The sequence below is a fragment of the Ambystoma mexicanum genome, chromosome 10 (genome assembly GCF_040938575.1).
Source record: "Ambystoma mexicanum isolate Mex_15411 chromosome 10, UKY_AmexF1_1, whole genome shotgun sequence".
NCBI classification, from domain to species: domain Eukaryota; kingdom Metazoa; phylum Chordata; class Amphibia; order Caudata; family Ambystomatidae; genus Ambystoma; species Ambystoma mexicanum.
Window position 1 is genome coordinate 699,250,634 of NC_090932.1, and position 26,327 is coordinate 699,276,960.

Genomic DNA, 26,327 nt, shown 5'->3' on the forward strand with positions numbered 1-26,327 from the left:
ACATAATGCCTAATGCCGGCTTAAATTGTGTCACCTCTGAATGCAATGATTTGATTTCTTTTTGTGAACCTAGTACAGTCAATAGTGCGGCCCGGGCGTGCTCTCGACCTAGACCTAGCATCATCAAGGAAGACCATTTTGCACCTTTTGAGGTAGCCCAAAAATATGATCAAGAGGGTGGCAGAAACTTGATCTTTCGGGCAAAAAACAATTATGGGGTGACTGGAGAGTATGACCCAGGCATGGTTGAAACATAACCACAGTCGCTTGGTATCTCTCCACTTTCCCCCCCTGAGTCTATCTCCTCAGAGGCTGCCTCCAACATCAATACTCCATCATTATCTCCAGCAAAGGGGCGAGAGGGTCGCATTTCACAGCCCACTGATTATCTGGCTAGCTGCCCTGTCAAATTACTTTGAGCCTTTGGCTAACTGTTCTTTGGTTACCGATTTTGCTGACCCTTACACCAACGAGAACCAACTTTGGCACACTATGGCCCTATTAAACTAAGACAGACAGAGTTGTGCCATTAAGGAAGAAGAGGGGTTTGGCTCCCCGTGGCAGGCCCCCTTAAACCTTGAGGTGGGCCTCCAGACCAGCACTCCTGAGACAGATTGTTCCCCCGACAGCAATCTCGCAGGTGTGATATATTAACCTGTTCCATCCTCCGCCCAGGACGACTAACTTGGAACTATCATGACCAACTAACTCTTCTGTTATCCGAATTCAAATTAGTAAAATATGAGCTTGGGTGAGTAATTTTCCTGTCCCCCCACTAGGGCACCCAATCGCAGTGGGCGACTTGCCTCCAATACTTCTGTGGCATAAAAGACCCTAATGTTCAGTAGTCAGCAGCTCTTGGTAGGGGTTTTAACAACCACAGCAGTGTAGAAGTCTGCTCACTACTCTATCTTCACTACAATCAAATAGAACCTTAAGCAGACGGACGACTGCCTGTAACACCACAAGGATCCCCCCCCCTGTCAGGGGCAAATCTAGTTCCCTTGAGATGTCAGCCAGAAATTCAGAGTCCTCATTACCAAATTTGCACCAGTAGAAACGTCTATGAGGCTACCGGGCCTTCTGTTGTGATGATTAATGTGCTTAAACCTCCCTCGAAAGCTTTTGAGGATGCTGAAAATGTAAAGAATACATGTATTTTATGGATCTGTAATACAAAGTGGCTGTCTTTCAATTATCAGAGATGATATTGTCCACTGCATCAGAGGGTATGCTCCTAATTCTAACTACGACTATATTTGTTGTTTTTTGGCATCCCAAAATTTTGTTAATGGACTTCTATCGATCAACCTCAGAACTTATCCCCCAGAGGTGTCAACGATTGGCATCAGGTCCATCGAATTCTTCAAACAGTTTTCTACAATCGGGGCTTGTCCAACTGTTAGTAGTCATGCAGATGGCTCTTATGTTTCCCCAATTGCCGTAAACCACACTAATGGTAACCCAGCAAGAATGCCCAAAGTGTCCTTTTCAAAATTCGACACAATGGATTTACTGGAAGGGGTGCCCGCCTAGCCTATTGACTTAAAAAGGGGCTATAAAATGCGTTCTTGGAACATTGCCACAGTGAGCAGATTGCTGGAGGATTCAAACTAGTGCTCGTACATCACAGGTTTTCAAATCATAATACTGCAAAAATCATGGGCAGTATGTTCTGTTTTTCTTCAAGGCTACCAGACATTTCATATTGCAGCCTTGAATGGGCCTCATGGCAGACCAAGTGGTGGCCTTCTGGTATGGGTGTACATTGCATTAGGCTGGAGGATCGAAATTAAGGACATTTGTTCTGCTGATTTACAATTATTGATCATTTTCTTGACTAATGATGACTTGGTGTATGTTTTTAATATTTATAACTGATCTACCATGGGATTGTCAACTTTGGCTTGTTTCCAGAATATAGCGAATGACATTTATTCTTCTTACTCCAAGCCTAGTTTTACCCTTGTGGCCGATGACTTTAACTTACAGTTTGAGCAGCTAAAGGAATTAGTGCCTTGGCCCCCCAACAAACTCACTGATTGGCCATGGATGTATCCGGCAATATATCCAACTTGTATCTGAGAGCCTGTAATGGGAGATGGGGCAAGGATCAGCCAGCATGGAACACCTTCCACGGCCACAAGGGTACTACATTAAAAGACTTCCTGCTCATCTCAGGGGAATATTGGGCGAGGCTGGGGGATTTTAGAATTAGCAATCGGTTGGAGAGTGACCACTAACCCTTGGAGTTTGAATTCCTGGGAAAATCGAGGGAGATAAGTAATATTAGAGCGCTCCCTCACGCCCATCCCTTGGAGATCCAGGGACATGCGCACACATCTATTAAATGGCTGAAGGTGCTAATTCAAGTGCCCGAATCTGATATTTATGCAGCAATTTTAGACAATATATCTGCTATCTGTGATGAGAAGACAGATGCAATATTTTTCAAGGATGAAAATGCAAAGCTGAATGTGACTGTTAACCCACTTATCTTCATTAGTCCCAGAGAAATTAAGAAACAGCAAATAAAAAGCCAAATTGGTTTCACAATGACTACCACACAGCAAAGCGCAAAATTGAACAGTTTATAAAACAACCTGAGGTAGTGGATGAATACATCTTACATATACTACGATCTAATTACAAAAAGCTAATAAATGAGAAAAAGGGAAATTTTATTTATTAGATAACACGCTAAAATCTGGTGATGTGTGCCTACTCTGGAAACTGGTATCTGGGAAAGAGCTAAATGGGGATAGGGTCTTACAGAGCATAATAGGGGAAAACACTTGGTGGCGCCACTTCTCTAATCTATATGGAGATAAGCCTACCATGGGCCCAACTCTGGCTACCTTGAGCCTAACCCACCCTCACTAATCTTGCCTTCTCAGTTAGTGAAGTAGCACTTGCTCTTAACTCATTGAAAGATCATAAAGCTGTGGGACAAGACCTGATCCCAGCAGATATCTTTAAAGACAAATCAACTATCTCGGCCCCCGGTGCTGTGCAAAATCTACAACGCACATAGCATGTGGAAAACAGCTATAATAGTTCCTATATATAAAAAGGGGGCAAAGAACAACCAGCAAATTACCGACCAATTTCTCTTGTGGATGCTGCCGGTAAGATCTTTCGCAAATTGGTAATTTCACGCCTACATGATTGGGTGGATAGTGAGAACGTGATTAGTCACCTCCTAGCGGGGTTTCAATCGAACAGAGCTACCCTAGACCACTGTTTTTTATTATATTTCCTGATCCAAAAATACACAGCACTTAATAAAATGCCTCTCTATGCAGCTTTTTTGGATCTAAAGACTGCTTTTGACACAATCTCCAGGGACACTTTGAAGCAAATCTTGCTATCATGTCACGCCCCCATTGATTTGGTCTCTATTATTTCTGTCCTGTATTCCAACAACAAGGTCAGAGCTTGTTATGGGCTGGATGGCGAGATGACAAGGGAGTTTGACGTTGTTATGGGCGTCAGGCAGGGTTGTGTCTTGGCACCTCTCCTCCTTAACATATACATCCAAGAAATAATTTATGCGCTAATGGATGGGTGCTAGGACCCCCCAAGATTGGCTTCTGAAAAATATCCTGCTCTCTTTTTTGCAGATGATGCAGTGTTACTTGCCACCTGTTCGACTGGTTTTAGGGTGACTTTGACTATCTTTCAGACTAAGTGTAAATCTCTTGGGTTAATATTAAAGTCAGAGAAATCAAAAGTGAAGATGTTTAAGCCCCCCTTTTCTAAAAATAGAATTATCTCTAACTGCTAACAACACTACTATCGAAAAAATCACTTACTACGCCTATTTGTGTGGGTGCTATCAAGACAATAGTGGGTGAGGTGTGCCACTTTCTAGATCAGTGCTCACCTTGGAAAAGTAGTGGTATTCTTTCGTTCTTCTGTAAACACGGGAGCAGCGCAATATCACCAGCTTTGGACTTACTGAGGAAGCAAGCGCTGCCAGTCGCTTTGTTTGGTGCTGAACTGTGGGGCTATGCCAATTCCAGCAAGTTGAGGGTTTGTGAGAACACATTTCTGAAAAAATTATTATTGCTTCCTGTAAGCCTACCTTCAGTCATGTTCCACGTGGAACTTAATCACCTGCCAGTTGTGAGCCAATCCTCTATCAAACCTGCATTATATTAGCTTAGGGTATGGAGCTCAGAGGATCTCATGAAATATCGTGAAGGGCTAACACATGTTACCAGTTTGACGGGAGGAAAGGGTCTTAAATGGTTTGTGAATGTCAAGGCAACTTTTCTGAGTCTAGATAGGCCTGATCTCTATGAAAACCCAAAAGCCCACTCCATTCAGGAAACAGAGCAGCTGAAAGTTTGTATGACTAGGAGAGCATTTGAAAACTTGATTGTGGATGTTGCATCTCTAATGTTACACTCAGATTATCTGGAATCCAGAAGGGAGAGTGGGTTGAAGGCCTACTTAGATATAGTTTCACCACCGCTAGAGAGACCCTTGTATCTCTGATTCAGGCTTGGCATTTTACTTGCTTCAGTCTTTACTTCATCATGGAGGAATGTTGCCACTTCGAGGTGTCCTATGGGGCGCCTTTTTAATGAAGCATTGGTGCATTTTTTGTTGACCTTTGAAAAAACACATCATTTGAGGTATTTGTATTTAAGACACATTTTTATTGAGCAAGGGATTCGTCAAGCTGTACCTGCATTAGGTTTTTAAGCCAGTGCTTGTCTCCTCATTCCACTCATGCTGGTTATATTTTCAGAGCATGGTGGCAGAGAAATAAGGCCCTGTAGGGGGAAAACTGGAGATGTTTAGGGAATGATAATGGAGATGTAGTAACACTGTGTAGGAAAGACAGCAAATGGAAATGTACTTTAAGCGTGTTTAAAATGATCCATTTTATGGTGAATGGGCCATCTGTCCAGTTTGCACTGAATACATATGTTAACCTAAATTAATCACTAACACTTTCCCATCAAATACCACTCCACAGTAATTAACAATTTGCCCTTTAACAAAGCAGTGCAAAAAGTGCTCCAGATAACAGTTTCTGTTTTTGTTCAGTGGAAGTTTAAACGTGCAGGCAGAATGCATTGGCTGTGCTTTCATTCAGAAGGCACTATTATGCCCCCGGAAGCAATGGATACAAACATACTTGGGAGGTGGTTTTCAGAGGGAAGAAATGCCATGCTTCTAGAAAAATCAGCTGGGGTGAAATGAGACGTCAGGATAAAGGGCACGATGTAGTTTGAGTGACACAGCTAATCTATAAATGTAAGAGGCAGAAGAGGTGGATCAGTCTTTTTGCTTTCTGTCGGAGGAGAACAGGAGAGTGGCAGAGAGCAGAGCCAGGCAGCGCAGGCCTTTGTATGAAGCTGGGGCTTTGAGCTGACCCTCGTGGGTGATGAAAGCTGTGCGGAATTACACTGAAGTGTAATGGGAAAAAAGGTTTGCTGCTGCTGTGCTATTTGCTTTTGTCTTTTCTTTAGATGGCACATTTTGTCAACTGTCTCTGGGTTCAATGTCTGGGTAAGAAATTAAAAGTGAATGTTTTATTATGAACACAGACTGGTTATGTATCTAATGAAGAAGTGTTAATTTGTATTAGTATGTGTACTGCATAACCTGTTTTCAAACAATAGCGTGTGTAAAAAGAAAAGCATTTTAAAAACGGAATCATTGGGATTGCGTTTTCTGTGCTTATATGCATTCACTGACAAAGAGGGGAAATCACAGGGAAGCACCCCAGTGTATCAAAAGCGGTAAAACAACATGTGGTAAAGTTGGAGGTAAAGTTTGGGAATCAGCTAGCAAGCTAGAAAACGTATGATGCATGTGTGGCTTGTGAATCATTGCTCATAATGAAAAGTGTTTTGAACAATCTGTCAAAGACGGTAGTCCAGTCGTGTAGATAAGCGACTGGAATGACAGTCAGTGCTTTTGTGTCCCTCCAAGTACTAAGTCCGTTATCTTGCACTTGCAGTTAACCCTAAAGAGAATACAAGGTGCAGAGGGGAGTTTTGCCATATTAGATAGGGCATCATCATAAACAAGCTGTGTCACCACGGTTCCACCACGTTACCACTATTTTTTCCACGGTACTAAAATACCACCAAACTATGTAATAGCCCTCTGACAAAATCCCTAACAGCCCTGAAACACGATAATGCTGATACTGGGTTCAATTGATGCCTTTGACTTATATTAGCTCTCTCTATTATTCCCTTGACTGTATTGTGTTTAAAGTTTAAAGTTTTAGATTTTGTGATTTTTCATCAATTTTCGAAAACCATTGATTTTAGGCATATTTTTATTTGTGCAAATATTTATGTATTTTAGATGTGTATTATTGTAAGTAAGAAAACTGTATATTTTATTAATTATTATGGTTAAAGTAAAGTAATTGTTGACTGAATGACTGTAATTCTGTATGGCTCCACCTATGATTGAAGGTGGTATGTGGAGTGGTGAGATGATTTTTGGAGGTTCCAGAAAGTTTGGGTAGCAAAGGTCCATCCCTTTTTGAGAGGCGCAAAGGAGTAGATGAATAGTTTTAGGCACAATTAACAGATGTTCAGGAGGTTAATCCTGGCATCTGTGGCAGTGGTGGTGATAAATATTCAAGTTTCAGGTCCCTGTTGAAGAAAGATCCCAAACCTTATGCCTTGGGGGATGCAGTAAGTAGGTCAGGGGGAACATATAAAAGAGGGGTTTTGCAGTGTGACATTGGAGGCATTTAAAATATCACTTCGATTTTAAAGATTAAATCATTAGGCAACATAGAATATGCTGCAATGGGTGGTATGATGCAGGAGGACAGCTTAGGGGTGAATGTGGGGAAGGATAAGAAGAGTACCAGAAAATCAATGATATGGTATAGATGATATGAGAAGACAAAAGATGAGATGGGATGCCAAGAAAGGACACGCACATTGTGAAGGGAAATGGCTAAAGGATGGACCCTTTGTCTGACCATTAGTGGAAAGGGGTGGTGGAAGTAGTAGACACACGACAAGTCTGCAAAAGGTAGTAGCAAAGTCAATGTGGATGTCTAAAAGAGTTGCATTGTTATGTGGGGTGACTGATATGTCAGTGACAGACATCGCAACAAGTGGGTGTCTAAATGGTTGATTAATAAGCTTTATTACAGATAGATTGGTCATTCCAGAAACCCAGAACGAGGTCTGTGGGGGAGAAAAAGGAGGCAAACAGCGGAGAGAAGGCTCAACAGGGACAGATGAGGTTAGAGTGAATGGAGATTGAGGAACCCGAGTGTCTTCATGGCGATGGAAGGAGGATGGGGAGTTGGAGGCAAGAGGATCAGCAGTTGGGTCTTGTGGGAGAGCACATTGACATCTCTAATGAAGGATAGGGGGAAGGTGGTTAGGATGTGCAGGAGCATGAGGTACAAGAGCAGAGGACAAAAAACATAAATAGGGTGAGACAGGTGGGCAAATTGCTGGTGCTTGCCGGTACCAAAGAGAAGTTCAGCCACCGTTTGTTGTCAATGCCCACTTGTATAGCAAAGAAATTGCCCATAACTGGTATTTCCACATCCTTCCATATAGTCACATGTTCTCTATTTCTTAAGAACCAATCAGAACATAGATGGTGCCCCCCCCACGTTCAGCATGTTGTTGCAGGACCCTTGATCGTTCACGCAGAGGAGATACTTTGTTTTCCTTCAGCACCCCCTGGTGACCATCAGGAACCTGTGGACTGGTGGTTTGGTGCAAAATAATAGCTAAACAAATGGAATGGTATTTTTACATCCTTTCATATGATGTGGCCATATAACCATGTGGGAGCTAATCAGGATGGCCACGATTGCTTCCATCAGCTCCAGAAAGCTATTAAAGGGGTCCCTCTGTTTTGCAAATCATTTCCAGACAAGAGCCAGTAGAGGGGCTTCAGGAAAGAGTTGTTCTTTTTTTTCTTACACAGAGTGAAGGAGTGAAACCAGAGTGTATATCCTGGTAGTTAAGTCCTGCTGGAAAGTAACAGATGTATGCATAAACCTTCAGGTATGGATTTGTAATCACCTACCATGGGATGGTAAGTGGATTCAATGGTAGGAGCAAATGAGCGAGCAAAGCAGATTGCGGGACAGAACATTGTATTAGGGATCAGGTGGGAGTACTCCAGAGAATACGATATGCCCTGCACAATGGCAATAGTAGGCAGAGCAATGGTCAATGAGTAGACACAGAAGCAGATAGATAGAAGCCAAACATACAGGTAGCTTGGGGTGGAAGAATGTACAGAGGGAGGGTGAAACATACAGATGAACATGTGATGAACTGCTGGGTCCACACAAGAATGAGCAGAGAGAAGTGCCAGTTGATACAATAGTTTAGTAAACCTGCCTTGAACATGAAGGTAACAATTTCAAAGCCCAGCTGAGTCATTACTTTTGTTCAAGCTTTTGTTGACTGGATATTTTTTGGGTAATGAGTTAGTTAGTAATAAACCCTCTCCATTATCACAGATCCAAATAGCTCCTGCAGAATGTACAATACAATAGTAAATGTTATGATATGTTTGCTATATATCTCTCTGTATTACATCAGTTTAGGCTTGCAGTTCCTGATTGGGAATCATAGATGCAGTGAAAATCAAAACTGGCTACGCCTTCTCAAAATGGTGACAGTCTACAGTCATCTGTGCCTTACCCTACTGAATGAACAGAAAAATAAATACAACATAGATGCAGACTATTTTGGTTGGGCAAATTATTTTTTGCATTACAACATATTAAAATGGCCTCATATTACAGTCAGATATACAATGTGAATATCATGCCCTTCCCAAATACACACATTATGCAACCATCTGGTTCTACTTTTAAAGTCCAAGGACAAGTTGGGACATCAACAGCACAATTCAATAAGAATGTATATTTTCTGTAGATAAAGTATAATGTCAATAGATCAATATTCCAAGCAGGCACACTGATTATCTACATGCCCTTCACTTGCCTCATTCCTTCTTCTTTTTGTCTTAACAGATAAAATGCAAAGGACAAATCAAACCTCTGCGACAGAATTTATTTTCCTGGCATTTTCAACAATTCAAGATTTGCGCCTATTGCTGTATACAGTGTTTTTTCTCCTATATCTTGGGATTCTTCTGGAAAATGTTGCCTTGTTGATTGTCATACTGGCCGACAGCCGTCTTCACATCCCCATGTACTTCTTCTTATGGAATATGACCTTTCTAGAGGTTTGTAGTTCTTTGGCTGTTGTGCCAAGGATGCTGGCTGGTATCCTTACCGGCTACAACAGAATCTCCTTGGCTGGATGTGCTGTTCAAATGTTCATTTTTATCTTTTCGGGCAATGGAGCGATTTTTGTTGTAGTGGTTATGGCGTATGACCGCTATGTTGCTGTGAGCAATCCCTTACGGTATAAAACCATTTTGAGTAACACTGTCTGCTGGAACCTGCTCGTGGCAGCCTTGACAACCAGTTTGATAATGGCACTATCACAGACCATTTTAGCATTTTCAGTGCCCTATTGTGAGTCAAATCAAGTGAATCACTTCTTTTGTGATGTTGCACAAGTTCTTATTCTGGCTTTAAACTGCACAGCCATATTCTATGTGTATGAAATTGTATTTAATTTGATTGGTATACTAACATTCAATATCCCCTTCGTGATTGTATTGATCTCTTATATATACATTGTGAGGACAATACTTAGAATCCGGACCAGCGATGGGAGGCGTAAAGCTTTCTTCGCCTGTTCTTCGCACCTTACTTCGGTAATTGTACAGTACCTGTGCCTCGTTATTATTTATCTACGACCAAAGTCAAGCTTTCTGTTGGACAAAAACAGGTTCTTTGTTATAGTTTTCATGTACATAAGTGCCTGTGCCAATCCTATAATATATAGTCTGAGAAACAAAATGGTGCAGAGTGCCTTCCGAAAAACCATCATCAGGGGCAAGCATGTGTTTACAATTTAGTGTCATTTTTATTGGGTTAATTCAGTAAACAAGATTCCAATTTCCTGTTTTACTCTTTGGCTTCTTTCTGTTTGTAGTCAATTGGTACATTTAGATGCAATACATCGTAAGAATGCATTTTTATGCTATGTTTCAAACCCATATTTTTTGCACTTACACTTACCAATGAACAGCTGCGCCACTATGATGAAATGACTTCTGCCTTGCAGGAGTAAAACGCCGAGTAGTGGCTAAAGCAACCACCCAGCTCTCACAGTTCTACAATCCAAGAGCCAACACTCATAAAGAGAAAACAAGCACAATTAAGAGATGTAACTACTTAGCCTTTTGTGGCAACTTGGGGAGAGGGGCGGCTGTCCTCTCAAGATGGGTGTGGATGTGGTTCAGTAGCAACGCAAACAACGAAATATGACAGTCCAAAATAAAGGAATCTGCCATCAAAGTTAAAAATATATACTTTCATCAAAAACACAATATAAAATAATAGCTAATTAGAACCGAGAAGTGCGATGGAAGTGCTGCTTTGCCTGCCTGGAACCCTTGCTGCAAGAGACTCTTACCTTGTGTGTGAGGTGTATTTTTCAATGTTCGGCTTTGAAATCATTGGCCAAGCCCCTTTTGCTGAGAATTCCATATCAGCAACTGAGACATGTGACAGAAGTGCTGCTTTGCCTGCCTGGACCTCTTGCTACAAGAGAATCTTAACTTGTGTGTGGTACGCTGGACAACTACTTCAATTTCATCCATTCAATTTTTAAAGACCTGAAATGGTCTACTCATATATATAGCTAATATTGTGCTGTTTATTTTTATTTTAAAAGTGTATTTTTTAATTTGTTTTGCATTGAAATCGTTGGCCATGCCCCTTTTGCCCAGAATATCCATATCACAACCACGCATGCGCAACCGAGAAGTGCAACGGAAGTGCTGCCTTGCTGCTTCGCTGTGCAGCTGGCAGCCGTCCCCCCACTTTGTTCGTCTTTGCTTGCTGTTATACATTTTAGGTAAGCCTAAGATTGCTAGCTTTCTATGTTATTTACGTGTACAATACACCTTTACCATTATTATTGTCTGTGATACCACATGGGGAGACCTAAAATAATTAACAAGGCTTCCGGCGTGTATACACTCAAATTAGCTATGCCGACTCATCTAATTAATTCAAAATTGGGGCTTCCATCCAAGCATGCACCTAAGAGAATCCCCTCAAAAGTTAAGACAAGCAAGATCACAAATGCATCAGAGCTTTTGCCACCAAAGATCCACATGGTAGATATCCACGATTTCTATCATGTGGAATCAATGATGGACAGCTCGTCAACACCGGCCAATTTACAAAAACCTTCCAACTCAGTCACACCCCCATTGGTTTCATCCCATAACCATGATTTGTCGAGCCATGACTTGGCTCCTCCCCCTGACTTGCTGACAGCGGCTGGTTTTGATGGTTCACCGATGGCGAAAAGAGATTCGGACATTCTGTTGGTACAGCCTGTGAATTCTGCCGCCCCTGCAGAGTATATTAATTTAGCTGATGATGCAGCTGCCAATGAACCTAAACAACTCCCCACCTTAGTTAAAACTACTGAAAGTTAACCGAGCATAAGTTCGAACAAGGAGTTCAGTAGAGAAACCAGCAAAGTTGATATAAATACAACTCAAGCCCACAACTTGGCAAAGGAACCAATAGTGCTGTCTGCACAACATGTTAGTGTCCACTCCCATACGAGGTCACCAAGTAATGAGCATAGACTATCACAATCCCCAATCATGTTTGTGCACTCTGAGCATAATGTAACACACAATTCTTCTGTGTTATCTATTTCATTTACTAAACCAACTAGTAGGAAAAAACAAGCAGTGCCTTATTTACAAGATCTACCGTCTCACCACTCCTTCACCTCCCCACAAGTAAATCTCACATTGACAAAAATTAATACAGCACTCATGTCTCTGACTAAATTGTTTGAAATATTAGACAACAAACTCAACCAAACTACTTTAATTACTCAAATACTACAACGTGATCTAATAATTGGACTGAATAATTACGTCCATGCAGAATTGAGTCAACCTGCTGGCTTGCATCCAACACGTGGAAATGGTGCTCAATCAATGATAACAAGTTGTCTACAAAGGAGTAAGAATAATTGCCCAGTGACTGGGACACAGTAGTTACCATCTTTATCTAAAAATCGACAAATGGTCTCAGCAGTGATAGATGAGATAGAGCAAACTACTGCTTCCACACAATTACTTGTGCAACACACCGAAAAAGTGACTGCTCCCATTGTCAAGCCAAAGAACCAAAATTTCAACATGTTTCACTCCAAAATTAAAAACAAAGTGAAATCTCTGCAAAAAACAAAGAAAGTAAAAATATCATAAAATATTTCCATAAAAGCTCATTCTGCATCAAAGTATTTTATCCACTCATTCACTTTACCAAATAAACAGGCTGAATCGGCCAAGTCAGCAATTCTAAAAAAATATGAGACAATTTCCTTGAACAGAAAAATCAAAGCAGCCACGACTCAGGCTAATCGTCTGAGCTGTCAGCCACTGGGCGACTTGGTGTCGGAAGTGGATAATCACATGTCTACTTTATCTACAGAGCCAATGCCTGTCAGGGTTCCTCCCTCACGGCCTGAAAATGTACAACAGGCTCCCATCATGATCACACATGATCATGATTTCAAAACCCTAGAACAAAGACGCGTAGAAATTGGGAAATCCATAGCTTTATTTTTTAATACAACGTTGCAGTCAGAGCAGAACAAAGCGCCACAACCAAAACCATATAACCAGGTTAAACGTGCTGGTCTTGATCTGTCGCAGACATAAGGTAACTGTGAATTATCACAACCGGCTCCACCAACTCAAAAGCAATACATGGAAAATGGATTCCCTCTAAAGGAAGTGTATGTTTGCCTCACACTCAAACACGTTGCTACAATTTCTTTCTATGTACATTAGAACATCTATGCACCCATTCGACCAAGAATGGAGAATAGAACGTAATAATGTTATTGACTCAGTCGGCATATCACATGAGGCATTAGTGATTAATCCAATGAGAGCAAAAACAAAGCTAATCCAGCAAGACTGGTTTAACACCCGCCAAGCCTGTTTAAACTTTGTATACTTTAAGAACAATCCATTCAACCACAAAAGACACCATAGACCTGAATCCTTTTTTACTAAAATGTCCTTATCCAGTATACAGAACGCCTTTATGCGATTCAGATTCAATATTTGGCCTAAAAATGAACTGTTAGCCAAATGGAAAAAAATACAGAAAGAAATAAATGTATGTCGGTTTTGCAAAATACCAACTCAATCTGAATCTGTCAAGCATCGAATAGTAGAATGCTCTTCATTGAACACCAAACGAGCACACTATTTGAAAGAACATTTCAAGCAACTAAAACTTTTGAGTAGAGAAATAATGTGGAATGAAATCTTCTCCTCAAAAGATTGGTCGTTATTATAGCTATTGTTAAATTCCTATTGTCCTTGCAATTACAACAAGTGCAATAATGACATGTTTTATGTCGCACTTGATAGACTACTCCAACATCGATCTGGAATGTGTTAAGACCGATACATTTTTTGATATTAATGTTGTACAGATTGTGCAGATTTATGAATCAAATGTGTGCAATGTTGTCATGTCTGAAGTGGTTCTAATTCTGATTTTTCTTTCTTTCTCTTTTAATAATGTGTAAATTATGAGTTTTATTACATTAAGCATATTAATTTCTGTTTTAAATTCATGACAATATGATATGTCACAACAGATTGAAAGGTTGATGTGCTTCTTCTTTTTCAACCAAATCAATAAGAAGTAAAATAAAAAAAAATAGAAAATACTGTAAAAACCCACCACTGTAGAAGGAACAGAGAATATGCAGCACTCTAGGTAATGAGGCAGGAGGGGAAGGGGCAATTAAAAGACCACTATGGTCAAAAATCATATTTCTTGAGTTGCAAAAAAGGGATTTAAATGACTTAGACAGTCTCTGGGGCCCAAAAATGGACGACTGGGGCAATTAGAAGTCAATAATACCTTTTTGCACATCTTGGTGGTCCAACAGCACACATCCAGGATTCTTGGCATTTGTACAAAGATCAGGAGAATGCAGGAGGCAGCAACAGAGGGTCCTTGTGGTTTGAATGTTTCAAAAGGTTTCTGGAAACACAGCTCTAAACAGTTAAATGGCAAAAGAAATATGATCCTGCTTGTCTCGGCTGTTTGAGTCCCAATCCATGGGTTCAGCAGCAATTTCTCATGCTCCCAAACATGGGGGAGGCTGGCACAGAACCGCAGGAGTGATTTAGCATGGTAAGGTCCTAGGTACCACAGTGTATGAAGAGAGGTTAAGAGACGCAGGTCTTGTTCTAGCAGCTGGTTCACCCTCAGTAGTCCCTGTGGTCGGTTAGGGAACAGAGCTTGCCTTTGCATTGGAACACCTGACTTTACCTCACAAATGAAGGACTCTGGAAAGGACTCCTTTCCCAGAAGGGTTCAGATGAAATCTTCTTCACGGGTTAGAGTTCAAAAGATGATTCGAAAATAGTTGTGGAATACCAATTCTTTTAAAGGTAAAGAGGAAATTTGACTACTGCTAGTCTGCCTTACTGGTCCAATTCCTATCGTTGAAATAAGTGACTTTCTGATATCACACCCAAAGCACTTTGCTCCAGATTAAGTGGAAAAGACAGGAACTAGAGAGAGAGGCAGATAGAAACAGGATGGTCGATGTCTTCCTCCACTGTACAGAGCCCTGATGTCTACTCTATACCTTAGCTTTAGAAATCCAGCACACTGGTGTGAGGCTACTCCCTTTGAATGGGTGTGCTTCTTTGATGACTGGGCCCATGGCAGCTGAATATTGTGAAGCTTCCCTTATTTGTTGGCGTTACCTGCCCTCACAAAGAGATCAGAAGAAGAGGCATGGCCATTCAGATTCCTGCCATGCCATTTGGCCGGCTCAACCTGTCTGGCCATTATACCCATCACCTCCAGCAGCTGAGCTTGGCTCACAGGAGTTGATACGTGTGTGATATCAAATTGAATGTGGCTGTAATGATGATCATAAGTAGTTCCATGCACAATGCTTTAACTCAGGTATAGCTTATATTGAAAGCTTACCTTGTCACCAGCTAGGGCTAATTATGACCATCATAGTTTTGGTGCAGGGGCACAAATCTTAAATACATCATCTGCGCTACAGAGACATTGCTGTCGCTGCAGCTATCAAGTGGGTAGCTGTGATCTTAGAACATGCTCTGTGCACAGGATGAGCAGGTACTGCAAATCAGAATAGTGGTGCAGCAGGAGAAAAATACACACTATGCCTTTGGCATGGAGACTATGAAAGGGGAATCTGATCAGCAGATTACCCTTTGAGAGCTGGAATTACCCACACCATGTTATTATTTAATAAAAAATAAAAAAGCCAGGGCTTTCACTTCCTTGCCAGATGGCAATTCATCACAACCACAGAAAGAGACACTGGAAACATGAGTTCATTTAGTTCACCTGATATGCTGCAGCTTTTACCCCCTGCTAGAGACACTCTCTCTCTACTTGCTGCTTTACAATGCAAACTGTCAGAGATCTGCCTTTTCAGTTTTATAGACTGTGTTTGATAATGTGTTGCTTCTTTGGCAAATGTTTGCTTTACATTTGGAATCCTTTAATGACTCAATGCTCTTTTGTCCATGAATTTCCAGATGTACATAACAATATTGTACCACCTCTTGTTGCCTCTTCCTCATCACAATCCATGTTATTGGAAACCAATTCACCTTCTTAGACGCACCAACTATTACAATTTGTGGTACTTTGAACCTGATCTCCAAAGGGTGTATCAGTCCCAGACTCCCCCACTCTGCTTCTGTGTTTTCTGACTCTCAGAGATAGCCATCAGGAAGCTGATGGATGCATTTTGCCGTTTGGGCAGGAAAGTGGTAAGTACTGGGAAAATGGTTGTGCCTCTGCATTCTCTGTTCCATCAATCTGCCTCCTCTACAAAGTCTCACCTGTTGTGGGTGCAGGCGAGACAGCAATATTTCATAAAATTCACCCTCTTCTGAACTTGGGAGCACAGGGATAATCCAAAAAGAAGGAAACATGCAAATGAATAGCCGTTAAGTGGCTGGCTCATCAAGTATAAGATGGGGCACTAACAAAAACAAACCACATGGTTTTAAAAAGGATATTGAACATGTGTATAAGCAATATCATTCCCATGTGTCTATCTTTTTTTGGGCACATTTTAATGTACTCCACTTTGAAACCTTTAAAATGGAGAATTACTATAGCTCCTCTCCTGTGGCTGCATTGTGTCTGGTGGCCATACTATATTGAGTGATAACAACAGTATTGTAGGTGTGCTCAGTCTCTCGTAGTCATGCAGCACATTACAGAGATCAAGAAGGTAAATAAAGCATGTTTCTTCCTTCCTGCACCTAGATTTCCCTCCCTTAAAAGATCCAGGCATAGGCATCATGATCACAGTAACTGGAAACATCCCAGGTCTCCCAGAAGATGTCAGAGCCCCAGCTAGTGCGGCAGCTAAATATGTCAGTGACAGAGGGTTTTAAAGGCTGGCATCAGACATGTCTTCCTCAGAGACCAGCACAGGAGTACAAAGGAAACTACCCTGATGATGACTACAACTGACACTTGTAAAGGGAATTTGGACCATCTCCTCAGAAGCTAATACAGATGTGATAGGACCAGTGTTCACAGGGTAATGCCTTAGGAGGAAGGACTTAAAGCTGATTGTGGACCACAATTGTAAATACCTTAACTTTCCATCAGCCCCTGCCCAAATGATGACATTTTAGGCAGTTAAAAAAATTGCCTTGTGTGCCTTTCACCTTGCATCAGGAAATAAAGAATCTTCAACCAAAAAGAATGGAGGTACACTGTCCATTCCAGTTCTCCCAGAAGATGCCAGAGATCCAACTTGTGGAGCAGGTAAATATGTCAGTGGCAGAGGATTTAAAGGCTGGCATCCGACACGTCTTCCTCCGAAACCGGCATAGGGGTACAGAGGAACCGACCCTGATGATGCCTACAACTGACACTAGTAAAGGGACTTTGGAGTTTCAGAGAAGATACTATCTCCTAGGAAAGTAATGAGGATGAGACAGGACCAATGTTCACAGGGAAATGCTTCAGGAGGAAGGACTTAAAGTTGATTCTGAAGCATGATACCTTACATTTCCATCAGCCCTTCCCCGATTGACAACATGTTAGACAATTCAACATATAGCTGTGTGTGCCTTTCACCTTTGAAACAGGCAATACCGAATCTTCAACCAAAGTCGTTAAGAACCAAAAGTCTCCAAAGAACCAAAAGAATGGAAGCACACTGAGAATCTATCATCACTTGGATACGTATTCAAATTGCATCTGTTAATGTAATTTGGTAAAAGGTACACTGGCCATGTCAAGCTAGGCTACCATTTGTTTGATCTGATTGGACAAAATAATGTTATATCAGATGACAGCACCCCTGTGGACTCATTGGAAAAGAAAGTTGTCAACACTCTGAAAAGAAACTAGACTCCCATGAATCTGATAACCCGTGCAGGGCTGGATTGGGTTATGAAGCGCAGTCACTACTAAGGACTTTCACAAACTATTATCAGCATAACACCAAGAAGCAAGCATAGTGCCACAGATACAAGTGTTGGAAACTCAGTTCTTGTACTTCTCAGAAATCAATTGCCATATCATGCACAGGGCAACATCGGGTGAAATTCAGTTAGTGTCAACCTGATAAAATCTTTGGTTAGAAACTGGAAAACAGCGGCCACTCAAAAAACAACTCTCCCCAAAATCCTGGTTCTGGGCACACATCTGTGCTGGCCTCATTTATATTCAGCCCCCAATGACACAAACCATGCTCTGTCTTACAGAGTGACGAGATGATTATTTACTTCTAACCCAGAATGCAGAATTGCTCATTTTCAGAAAATCCTTTCACGGAATAACTTGAGATTCTACCAACTTTGACTGCACTTCTGGGCCTTCCCATCCTGCTTTTGCACCAGCCAGGGTTTGATGATTTTGACAGGAAGCCTCAACCATTTGGGATTGGGTTTAGCTTCTGACATTTTGTTGAAATATTGCAGAGTATCTCCAATTTGTGGGTGCAGGAGGTGCTTTGCAATAGGAAATGTATTGATTTATTTCGAAATGTCAGTTATTCAGCAACTGCTTCAGATGGGATCAATTATCCATTCACTAGGCTCCGACCCACAGGAAGATCTCAAATTTCTTTCCGGTCAGGGAGGCATCAGGAGGGTTTCCGGCTGGTGCCTGACCTGAAGTGAATTAGCACGTTTATTGCCAATCAGACTTTTTGGAAGGAAAGCTCATGCAATGCCACTGTTTTACACCTTCTGATCGAGTGGTTGACAGCAATACACTTGAATATGTGTTATTCCTTGTTACTATTCAGGAATCCCATCAGAAATTCTATGCATTGTGGTGGCCGATAGAATTAACAAATTTCATGTACTCCATGTTTGGTTGGACTCACCTCTCAGAGTATTTATCAAGCTACTGGAACCTATTATGTTTCTTCCATGTATGTGCCTCAGTGGACTAATGCAGCCATTACAGGGGCCTCTGCTGACCTCATAGACACAGGTTAAAATCCTGGCAAATCCATCCAGCCCTTCATCTTTCCTAGGTTGATAAATTGAGTACCATTAAGCAGTGTAAAAATACACATCTATTATCCTCAATAGCGCCACGCTACCACTCTGAAGGTGAACCTGTGCTATACAAATACTTCACTTGCTTCCACTGGGAAGAGCAGTTAACAGCCCGCATCACTTGGAAGCAGTCTTGTCAGGCAAGGATACATCAGTATCGGCATGGGTACACCTACAGGGGGGGCACTTTGGTATATACAGTGGCATTTATTGGGCTCACGCCCATCTAAAATGTCTCCACAACTTTATTGTTGCCCAGTGATCTCCAGTTCACAAAAACTGTGAATTCTTGATTCATGTCACATTAAGCATGTCTAGCAAGATGAATTCATGGGCATGCCTACAGAACCAGATACAGAACCAGATGAAAGGAGTTCCCTTTGATCCAAAGAGCTTGATAATATTAGAAATAGATGCCAGTTCCAGCGGATCGGGCGAACCCTTGGGGGATCACTCGATTCAAGCATGCTGGTAATATGATGTGATCGCAAATTCCTCAAACTGGTGGGAGGTGGCTGCAATATTCATTTTCAATCAGAAGTGGAGGGCAGATAAGTCATAATACATACAGACATTCAAGTGGAAAAGCCATGTCAAAACAATGAAAGCAGATAACTTCTTATAAAAGGTCTTGCAGGACGGATGTTTCAAAGGGCAGACTTATTTTCCAAGATGCCAGTCTCATATCTGCCAGGTAGTGGGAACAAGCCAGCAGTCAGATGGAGGAATGTTCCCATTATCTCTGGACTTCTGTCTTTGCAGCAGGTCTTCCAGTGGTTGGTGGAAGAGTGGAACCACGTCTTCCATGGAGCACATCCCTATTTCATCTACAGCACACTAATTTAGAACGATACAATACTATGCAATGTGGGTATGATCCCCAATCAGATTACAAACTCAGTGCAATATTGTATGCTAAAATCACCTTAGCAAACATTGCCCTCCTGCAATCACTTTTTTCAATTACTTTTTGCAATAGGTGCTGGTTCTCCGTGGTGCTATTTTGAACAGGTTTAGCACTAGGGCAAACTTTCACTTTTCAAACATGCATTGAGTGAATCAAATTTGTGCACAATGGCAACTTGTACCTATCACTTATACTGTGGAAAATTGGACTTTCGGTATGATGGCCCCAGGTGTTTATAGATACCGTCATGTCAGACAACCTGCACTTCTATGTGCTGCAATAACAGCTGTTCTTAAGACTCAATTAAAAGATTTTCCTCTCTTTCTTTGCTTTTTCTGATACCATCCACAATAACATCTCTGATTGTCTGCAAGCTGTTCAATCCTGGATGCATTCATGTTTCCTTCACCGCAATCCGTCTACAACAGAAATACTTTTCTTACCCTCTCCTCTCCCCTGCCCCTCTCCTCCTCTCCCCTTTCTTCACCCCCCATTCCCTCTTTTATCTCATTTCCTCCTGCTTCTATCACTTTGTCTGCTTCAGCTCGCAATCTGGGAATCAGCTTTGACTCTAATTGTTATTTTCTTCTCACATCTCTAGCATCGACCTTGCGTTTTCAGCTTTTCAATATCTGTAAAATGTACCCTCTATTGACATGTCATGCTACTAAACTCCTTATCACTTGTCTGTTTCTTTCTAGACTTGATTACTGCTCAGCCCTTCTTATTGGTCTTCCTGCCTATCGCCTTCCTACTTTGCGCTCAATCTACAACTCTGCTTGTTGCAGTCTCTTCTATCTTCCCCTTCAAGCTTCTATTTCTAATGCTTTACACTATATTGCTTGGATTTTCTATGAATCTAACCTGTTATTCCACTTCTTAAATATTACACTATTTAAATGTAAACATGATCCGGCTCCTACCTACCTGTCCTCCTTGGTTCCATTCTATACTCCTGCTCGCACCCTACGCTCCCTATCTCTCTCTTTTTCGCATCCGCATCCGCCCCAAACCTCCTTGTGCTGTCCCTCACTTTAAATCCTTCTCCCTAATTTAACCTAAATTTGGGAATTCTTTGGCCCTTTCTATTTGTTCTTTGTCGTCTCTGTATTATTTTCGCTTCTCTCTCCAAGCCCATCTTCTGGCATCTACTTAAATAGACATTCATTGTAACCCTACTTCTGCATTTTATTGTGCCATTGTATATGTATGCGTAGCACTTTGGCAATAGCGCTATATAAATTCAATAAATTAAATGAAATAAATGAATGGCACTCAATTTATCAACCTAGGAAAAAATGAAGGGTTGAGTCAGCCATGCCGGGATTTATACTTGTGAATCACAATCATGCCACGTGAATTCTTAACACCTGAGCTGTTCACCCAGACATGCCTATGCAACTCGACCTAGAACATTTCAGTGGATCCTGTACACATCCTGATATTGTCAAGGAGGTTCACTCTAATTTTAAGCATTTCTTGCTACTGTACTTATCATGGTAATTTGGAATCTCATGTGACACATAATGGCCCTCATTACAACACCGGCGCTAAACCATGGCGCTATTAGCACCATGGTTGGTGCCGGTGTTGTAACGGGTCTGCCATGGTTCAATGGGGAATTACCACCCCATTCCAAAGTTGGCGGGGCGGTAATTCCCCATTGAACCATGGCCCTTCCCCATTCCCATTTTCGCCCCATAGGGCTCTATGGGAATGGGGAAGGCGCTAAGTACGGTACCGCAAATTGCGGTACCGTACTTAGCACCAAGGTCCCTTTGCGGGTCCCTACTTCAGGTCGGGTTCCACAAAGGGACCTCATAGTAAGGCGCTAAGTGTTTAACGGCGCTGCAGCCTTTTACGGCGCCGTTAAACACTTAGCGCCAGGGTCGTAATAAGGCCCAATCTGTCCTTCAATATGTCACCTTGCATTTCATGGAACAACCAGATATTCATTTAACCAGACAACTGCACAATTTCCACTGTATGGTGATAGATGTAAATTACAGTGCTCGTGTGTGGCGGTGAAGCCATAACCAACATGTCCTTGTATCACCTGTATTGTCTTGTACACACTCATGGACTTCCTCAAGTATCCTCTTAGTGCACACAAATGTACTCTGCTTTGTTTTTAAATGTGCTGGCTGTTGGGGGTTGGACTGCGCCCCCTTGCGATGCCCGTGAGCCCTCAGCACCCCCACAGACTCAGCCAGCAGACATCCGTAGTGTCCGGGCTCCCCGGTTGCACTGACGCGGCTGGGAATGCCCCCTTTATTTATAGTGCATGCGGCAGAGTGCAACGTCACTCTGCCCCGTGCTACATCCCTTAAAGGGGCCGCACCACACTCCTCCTTTTTCATGAGGACAACAAACAAACATGTCAACCAAAGTAACCATAACACATCACACAGCGGTACCCCTTTAATAACAGCCATTCTGGGTCCCCCTATGACCACCACAACCCGTGGGTCGTTCAGGATACCTGTCCTAACATGTAGTCGCTGAGGCAAACAGGTTTCCCTCGCCCTGTCCTCAGGGGTACCTCCTGCTCGCCCCTGGCATGGTAAGTCCATCAATCGGTGTCCCCTCAGCGGGAGATGGAGGGAAGGGTCCAGCACCCTTGCCCTCGTCAGGTACCTCCACATTGTCCTGATCCTGGGGTATGTCAGTCCTCGTTTCCCCAGTCTCTTGAAAAAGCTCACATTCCGTCTGACTGATGATTTGCCATCGGAGGCTGTCACCATCAAGCCATTTAGGGCTACGACATCCAACGGCTCTGGTTCATAGGGCAGGGGCAACTTTCTGTGGGAGGGCCTATTTCAAATCAACACCTCAGCCCCAGGCACCAGGTGTTGGGGCCGGAGTCCTCTCCTAGCATTCTCTTGCTCAGTCCTCAGCCGGCAATCACACTCCACTTGCTGGTCATCAATGACCCATGGTTCTTTCTCCACGACCTAGCAGTCTCCTTGGGCACCACTTGAATAGTGCTTCTGCTGTAGATGTGTGGGGAGTGGACCGGTAGACCCGCAGAAATTAGTAGAGTGCTCTCAGACACCGGCCTTGGCCTTGCGCTATGTGGAAGGTCTTGTTCAGAGTCCTCATTAGTCTTTCCGCCTCCCCGTTGGCTCTTGGCCGTAGCGGGGTGATCTTCCGATGTTGAACCCCTGGAAGGGCACCCCATTGTCCGAGCACAGGGTATGGGGGAAACCGTGAGAGGCAAAGACTTTCTCTGGGGCCACCAGAACGTGCTCAAAGGCCACCGACTTGACAAATTCAACCTCCGGATAACTGGAGTATTCGTCCACCACCACCAGGAAGTGGGTACCCTGCGTGGTGGACCCAAACTCTGCATGTACAACCTCCTACGGGCACGTGCCTCTGGACATCACCTCGATAGCGGGCTCTCGTTGTGCGGGGGAAGCCGCCTGGTACCAGACGCGTGCGGCCACATGCTCATCGACCCGCCGCACCAGTTCGGGGAACCACACTTTTTGGCGTAGTTGTGCCTTGATTTTCGCAGCTCCTTGATGTCCCTGATGGGCCAGACTGATTACCTCCTGGATCTTGGCCTGAGGGGACAATGATCCCATCACCCCTCAGCAGGAGCCTTGTGGTGGAGAATGATAGTTCTTCCCTCAACTTCCACAGCTGTTCCAGCACCCCTTTGGATTCTTGCGTGCACCCTGCCAGGGATTCAAGCACACTCTTCCACAATCCCTGTTGCATGATGGTCTTTAGGATGCGAAAACACTCATCCTGGGTAGCTACCGCCTCCAGATCCTCTAGTGTTAAGGCATTCGGGGTTACTGCTCCCACCAACATCTGCACGTTGTCATCCACTTCCTCTGCACATGGATCCAGTGCGTCTCTGCTGCTGCTCCCCGGGTGTTCGGACAGGTAGTCCGCCGCATTGTTGGAGCCGGGTCTGTACACCAGTGATACCCTGTACTCAAGCAGTGCGGGCATCCATCGTTCAATTCTCGAAGGTGGTTTTGACGATGACCCAGCCAAAATGGGGAGCAGAGGCTTATGATCTGTCACAACAGTTACGGGCCTGTCCAAGATGTACAGCCTGAAGGACCTGCATGTAACGCTCACCTGATTCCCACGGAGGCGCAGGTCTGGCTTCGAGTGCTGATGCTTCTTCAATGGTGAAGCGCAGGACTCTGAAGATGGACAGGAAGGGCCCTCTACTCTGGCTTCTCCGGCTCGCAGGAATATTCCCCTGTGCGTGAAAAGGGAGTATTACCTACTGACTGAGTTATGCTCAAGCCTCCCACTCTCTTCCAACCCTCCACGATACCCTTCCACGATTCCCCGTGAAGTCTCACCTTAGGGTCTGAAAGGACGAGCTCTCCATCCTGCTTCTGACGCAGGGGCGCGTTGAACCCAGTTACTTCACTGGATTGAGGTTGGATGGGAGTTCAGGTAAACTTGATTATACTGGTAAGGCGCTGTAAAAGTTCTGTTGCAAGTTCAAAAGTTCAAGCTTTAAATAATAATGTTCATTGTCTTTTTTCAGGTGATGAATGAAGATTCCTTTGGAGACTTCTTGCAACAAAGCGCTGATGTTGATGTCTTTTCCCCATAGGGGCCGGGGTTCGGAATGCCGGAGATATGGCGCCGACCCGAAGTGAAACGTGCAGTTCCAGTAAAGATCTGGTAAGTCCTAGATGAGCGCTCAGGTAATGTTTTTGCATTCGCTCATCTAATGTCTTTGTCTTTTTTCCCCATAGGGGCCGGGGTCCTGCTTGGAAGCAGCAAAACCCGAAATGAAATGGGAATGACCCAACATGTAAGTCTTAGAAGGAAACTGAGCTTTTCCTATTCCCTTCCTTCTCTCACCTCTTATTCTTGTCTTTTTCTCTAGGCTCTGGGAAGTGGCTGTGTATCCAGATGATCGCTGCTGAAGATGGAGGAACCCAGGAAAGGTGAGTGAAATGCAGCGCTGCAGCGATCGTAACGAAATGCTTTTAAAAATGATGTCTTCCCTTTCAGGATCGTCGGTGATGTCTCCGTGGTGCAGATTAGCTGGTAGGTCTCTTGTCTCCCTTTGCAGGTGACCCAGGATGCTGACAGGCGTGGCTGAAGTCCAGATGCAGGAGCTGACACGGTGAGCGTCCAGCTGCGAGGAGCAGAACAACGCGAAGCGTGAGTTGCTGATCGGGTGTGGTTTAAATAGCTTTGGAAGAAGTTCCAAGTGTGTATCCTTCCTCCGATCAGGTATGTATCCTTCCCCGACCACACCCGGGTGGAAAGTAGTCCCACAGGTAAAGTAGTTCCTATTCAGGCCTCAAGAGGGCCTGGATGTGGCAGCATGGTCTGCATCAGGTAAGTGCACATTAAAACACTTGAAACCATGTCTAGCTTTATGAGCCTGGCGCCTAAGGCGCCAGGACAGAGGTCCAACATGAGCCTGGCACCTAAGGCGCCAAGACTGAGTCCAAAGGGCCCCAGCTTGGGCCCGCTGGCACTCCCCTGGGGGAAATTATGCCTGCCTCTGGGGTTGCTGGGTCAGACCTGGCTCCTTGGAGGTAGGCATCATGACACTGCACCCCGATAGAACAGCGAGGTCCTCCCGCTGAATCTGGGAATAGCACTGCTCGGTGTCCGACAGCACCTTGCTTGCATACACCACTGGGCGGACGCTGTCATCAGGGCCGATCAGCGTTAACATGGTCCCCATGCCAAACGCGCTGGCATCCACGATTATCTCCGACTGGAGTGCTGAGTCGAAGAACGCCATTATGTCCTCGGCCGTGATGGCGCCTTTGATGTCTTCAAATGCCGCTTACTCAAGCGATTGCCACTGCCACACTGTCTCTTTCTTGGTGAGGGCCCTCAGGATCTCTGACCTGAATGCCAGGTAGGTCCCCATCCCTAGAAAACTCCTCACCTCAGACACATTCTCCGGGGGCCGTGCCTCCTTAATGTCCTTCACTTTCCTTGGGTCTGGGGAAACGCCACCCAATTTGAACATGAACCCAAAGAACTCGATGGTTGGCCGTAGAAATTTGCATTTCTCCTGATGGAGGGTTAGGCCCAGCGACTGCAGCCGTTCAAAAGTCTTGGCCAGCTTGCTTAGATTGTTTACCTCAGTCTTTGCAAATACAAGGATGTCATTGCTGATGTTCAATACTCCATCAAGATCTGGCAGGGCACCTGTGATCATATTTTGGAACACCTCGGCTGCGGATGACACCCCAAAACTGAGTATTTTGTACCTCTATAGGCCTCTGTGGGTGGTGAAGGTTGTGATGTATCTCAACTCTGGGTGTAGAATGATCTGGTGATACCCGGCCCTGAGGTCAAGCTTCGAGAAGAAGCAAGCCCCCTGCAGCTCAGTAATAATGTCATTGATGGTTAGGTGTTAGGTGTCGCTCCCTCCTTATGGCCTTGTTGGGAAGCTTCATGTCGACAAAGATTCTTACTGAGTTGGGTTGTTTGGGCTTTCTTGCAACCACAATAGGGGACACCCACTGTGTGGGACTTTCAACCTGTTCAATGATGTCCAGGTTGACTAAATTGTCCAGCTCCTTGTCCACTAGGTCTCTGAGGTGAAAGAGCACTCTACAGTGTTTCAGAGCGATGGGCTGCACTGACTCATCGATGTGTAACCTCACCGATTCACCAGCCATCTGTCCTATCCCTTGGAATAGGCGAGAGTACTTGTCTAACAGGTCGTGAATGTCCTCCAAGTACACAGAGTAAGCAA